We start from the raw sequence: 5,201 nt of genomic DNA on the forward strand, positions 1-5,201 counted from the left end.
AGAGAAAAAGACATGACCATGAAAGAAAGAGGTCACTGTGATGCAGCCACAAGTGAGGAAGGTAGGCAGCCTTTAAACCTTTTTTTTTTTTTGAGACAGGGTCTCACTCTGTCACCCAGGCTGGAGTGAAGTGGTGTGATCTCAGCTTGCTGTAACCTCCACCTCCTAGGCTCAAACGTTCCTCCCACCTCAGCCTCCCCAGTAGCTGGGACCACAGGCGCACGTCACCACACCCTGTTAAAGTAGGCGCCTCTAGAAAGAGGAAAAGGCAAGACAATGGGCTCTCCTCTGGAGCTTCCCAAAAGGAAGCAGCCCTGCGGACACCTTGATTTTCATCCCATGAGACACATTTTAGATCTCTGAACTCTGGAACTATAAGAGCATACATTTGTGTCATTTTCAACCATGACGTTTGTGGTAATCTCTCACAGCAGGCATAGGACACTCATCCAAATGGTGTGGATGAGGAATGATGGGGTGATGGATCCTCAAGATGGCAGGGTGCACAGATGACACTCTGAGCATAGGAGGGTGCTTGCCCCCTCTCTCTCCCTACCACCCACCCCCTTGTTGATATCAGGCTCTGTCTGTGTCCCAGAACCTAAACCATCTCCCTGGGGTTGAGTTGAACTGTCTGAGATCATTTTCATGACATTGGCTGAATAGGACCTTAACATAGAAATGAAGTTGCATCATAGAAAGTAAAGAAAGTGGTAAGCCTTGCACATGTGAGTTGAGGATTCTGATTGATAACTGATGTGCACTTAGCAGAAAGTGTGCTTCCCAAGGCAGTGGGTGTATCTACATAGTGGTCACATGGAAACCTAGGCACTTGGACCAGGATTTGCCTGTGGTCTTTTAAGAATTGATCAAAGGTAGCAAAATAAGAATATTAAATTGTGTGTGTGTGTGTGTGTGTGTAGGAAAGGAGCCAATTTATGAAATTAAATAAAGTCAGCCAGGCACGGTGGCTCCCGCCTGTAATCCCAGCACTTTGGGAGGCCGAGGTGGGTAAATCACGAGGTCAAGAGATAGAGGCCATCCTGGCTAACATGGTAAAAACCCGTCTCTACTAAAAATACAAAAAATTAGCCAAGCGTGGCGGTGGGCGCCTGTAGTCCCAGCTACTCGGGAGGCTGAGGCAGGAGAATGGCATGAACCCAGGAAGCGGAGCTTGCAGTGAGCCGAGATCGCACCACTGCATTCCAGCCTGGGCAACAGAACAAGACTCCGTCTCAAAAAAAAAAAAAAAAAAGAAAGAAATTAAATAAAGTCCACAAAGGAAGTGAGAAACTTGGGCTCAGGCGTCCCACCCTTGCTGGGCTCAGCATAGCTGGAGCTCAGCACACCGGGCACCCCACAGTCCCACCCCTCCCAAGATGGGGCTTAAATAGGCCAGGCTCCAGAATGGTGGCCGGGAGTCCCAGGGCTCAGGGCAGACAGAAGTCGGAGAAGTAGGGGTGCTGCAGGGCCTCTTCTGCTGAAATACATTGGACGGGGTTACACTTCAGAAGATTCTGCAGCAGGTCCTTCCCTGTGGCATTGAGTTTAGGCACGACGTACACCAGGAATGTTGTGGCCGGGTACATTGGGTACAGCTTATAGTCTGGCAGCTTGGTCATGGAGGGCCACTGCTCCTCGGTGGGTGCCCCTAGCAGCCAGAGGATCCTCTTCAACTGGTCATCAACATCATTGCCTGGACAAAGAGGCTGCCCAGCATTGACCAGCTCTGCAAAGATGCAGCCAGCTGACCACATGTCAATGGATGTGGAGTACAGCTTGGCCCCAAAGAGGACATCTGGTGGGCGGTTCCACAGTGTGACCACTCCAGCTCAGTAACAGCAGATGGGGATCCCAAAGGCTCGAGACAGGCCAAAATCAGCCAATTTCAGCTCCCCATTCCTGTTAATTAGTAGGTTCTGGGGCTTCAGGTCTCTGTGTAGCACATTACGGCTGTGACAGAATCCCAGGCCTTTTACCAGTTGGAAGAGGAATGACTTTACAATCTCAGGATCGAGGTCACCATTGCAACTGTCAAAATACTTTTTCAGGTCCTGGTAACAGAATTCAAAAACCAAAGTCAACTTCTTGTTGCCGTGCAGAACGTCATGAAACCTGACAATGTTCTTGTGCTTCAGTTCCTTGAGTAGGCAGGTCTCCTGGAGGGCGGAACTTGGCACACACCCTCATCATTGTCATCCAGTCTCACCCATTTCAGAGCCACCATCTCATGAGTCTCCCGGTTTTCGGCCTTGAACACCGTCCTGTAGGTGCCTTCCCCAATCTTCTCCAGTTTCTCGTATTCTACATTGCGGTGGCTGCAGGGGCACGTGTGGGCTCTCAGTTTTAAGACTCAAGAAAATTAAATGTTTTAAAATTTTTATTTAACTTATTCTTTTCTTTAAAGACAGGGTCTCACTCTGTTGTCCTGGCTGGAGTGCAGTGGCATGATCATAACTCCCTATAGCCTCGAACTCCCAGGCTCAAGCAATCCTCCTGCCTCAGCCTCCTGGGTAGTTGGGACTATAGCTGCACGACACCATGCCCAGCTAATTTGAAATGTGTTTTTTTAAGTGACAGCTTTTCATTTTGAAATAGTTTGTCTCATAAGAAGCTGCAAAAATAGTACACAGAGATCGTATGTACCCTTCACCCAGTTTTCCTCAGTGATAACATCTTACATAGCCACAGTACAGTTTTCAAAATGAGGAAGTTGATGTTGGTGAAGACTATACAGGCTTTATTTAGATTTCACTGGTTTTTCATGCATTTTTTAAAAAAATTATTTTTTGCTTCTTTGAAATTTGAGTTTTTTGTAGTTTTTATTTTTTATTTTTTTGAGATGGAGTGTTGCTCTGTCGCCAGGATGGAGTGCAGTGGTGTGATCTTGGCTCACTGCAACATCCGCCTCCTGGGTTCAAGCAATTATCCCGCCTCAGCCTCCTGCGTAGCTGGGACTACAGGCGCCCGCCACCACACCCAGCTAATTTTTGTATTTTTAGTAGCGATGGAGTTTCACCATGTTGGCCAGGATGGTCTTCATCTCTTGACCTCGTGATCCACCCGCCTCAGGCTCCCAAAGTGCTGGGATTACAGGTGTGAGCCACCACTGAGCTGGGCCTGTAGTTATGTTTTAAATTAAGATTTTTATTTTGAGATAATGGCATATTCACAAGCAGAGTGTACCTCTTGTTGCCCTTTTATAGCCACACCTACTTCTTCATCCCTGTTCCCTTCAAAACCACTGGCAACCATTAATCTGTTCACCATTCCTATGATTTTGTCATTTCAGACATCTTTCTTTTTTTTTAATTTTACTTTAAGTTCTGGGATATATGTGCAGAATGTGCAGGTTTATTGCATAGGAATACATGTGCCATGGTGGTTTGCTGCACCCATCCACCTGTCATTTACATCAGGTATTTGTCTTAATGCTCACCCTCCCCTATTTCCCCACCCCCGACAGGCCCTGGTGTGTGATGTTTCCCTCCATGTGTCCATGTGTTCTCATTGTTCGACTCCCACTTGTGAGTGAGAACATGCAGTGTTTGGTTTTCTGTTCCTGTATTAGTTTGCTGAGAATGATAGTTTCCAGCTTCATCCATGAACTCAAAAGGACAGGAACTCATTCTTTTTTATGGCTGCATAGTATTCCATGGTGTGTATGTGCCACATTTTCTTTATTCAGTCTGTCATTGATGGGCATTTGGGTTGATTCCAAGTCTTTGCTATTGTGAACAGTACTGGAATAAACACACACGTGCATGTGTCTTTACAGTAGAATGATTTATAATCCTTTGGGTATATACCCAGTAATGGTATTGCTGGGTCAAATGGTATTTCTGGTTCTAGCTCCTTGAGAAATTGCCACACTGTCTTCCACAATGGTTGGACTAATTTTACATAAATGGGAATCATATAGTATGTGACCTTTTAGGACTGGGTTTTTTTCACTCCGATTATTCTCTGGAGATAAATCCAGGTTGTTGCATATTTCAGTAATTTGTTCCTTTTTATTCCTAAGCAGTGTTCTCTGTTTTGGGTGTATTACAGTTTGTTTGACCACTTATGTGTTGAAGGACATAGGAATTATTTCCATTTGGGGTTTATTACAAATAAAGTTGTGATAAACTTTTGTGTACAGGTTTTTGTATGAACTTATGGCTTCATTTATCTGGGATAAATGCCTGGGAGCATGATTGCTGGGTCGCATGGTAAGGGCATGTTTAATTCTGCAAGTGACTGCCAAACTGTTTTCCAGAGTGGTTGTATCATTTTACTTTTCCATCAGTAATGTATGAGTCACTGAGCTTGCCTGCATTTTGTTGTAAATATTTTTTATTTTGGCCTTTCTGATAGGTATGTAGTGATATCTCACTGTGGTTTTAATTTGCATTTCCCTAATGGCTAATGATGTTGAACATTTTTCATGTGTTTATTCGCCATCCATGTCTCTCTGAAAGTGAAAAATAATGTCTCCTGCCCATTATCTAATTGAATTGTTTGTTTTTACACTGCTGAGTTTTGAGAAGTCTTTATTTATTCTAGATACTAGTCCTTTCTTGGATAAGTGATTTGCAAATATTTTCTCTACTCTGTAGCCTGCTTTTTGATACTATTGACATGGTCTTTCACAGAGCAAGAGTTTTAATTTTCGTGAAGTCTGATTTTGAATTTTTTCCTTTTATGTATCATACTTTTGGTATCATGTCTAAAACTCTTTGCCTAGCCCTAGATCCTTAACCCTAGATCCTAAAGATTTTCTTATTTTTTATACATTTTTTTTTTAGGTTGTTTGTTTGTTTGTTTGAGACAGAGTCTTGCTCTGTTCCCCAGGCTGGAGTGCAGTGGCGCAATTTTAGCTCACTTCAACCTCTGCCTTCCGGGTTCCAGCGATTCTCGTGCCTCAGCCTCCTGAGTAGCTAGGACTACAGGAATGCACCATGATGTCCACCTTCTTTTTGTATTTTCAGTAGAGATGAGGTTTCGCCATGTTGGTCAGGCTAGTCTTCACCTCTTGGCCTCACATAATCCACCCACCTTAGCCTCCCAAAGTGCTGGAATTATAGGTATGAGCCACTGAGCCTGGCCAAAATTTTCTCTTATGTTTCATTCTGAAAGTGTTATAGTTTTTATGTTTTACATTTAAGTCTGTGATCCATTTTGAGTTAATCTTTGTATGATTTAGGTTGATGTTCCTT

General features: G+C 44.1%; 1 pseudogene; it reads right to left on the reverse strand.

Annotated features, from left to right (window-relative positions):
* Nucleotides 1-1,430: 1,430 nt before the first annotated feature.
* Nucleotides 1,431-3,224, reverse strand: LOC105468570 (cyclin-dependent kinase 5 pseudogene; annotated as a pseudogene).
* Nucleotides 3,225-5,201: the final 1,977 nt, after the last annotated feature.

Source organism: Macaca nemestrina, chromosome 8, assembly GCF_043159975.1.
Source record: "Macaca nemestrina isolate mMacNem1 chromosome 8, mMacNem.hap1, whole genome shotgun sequence".
In the NCBI taxonomy this organism is placed as follows: Eukaryota; Metazoa; Chordata; class Mammalia; order Primates; family Cercopithecidae; genus Macaca; species Macaca nemestrina.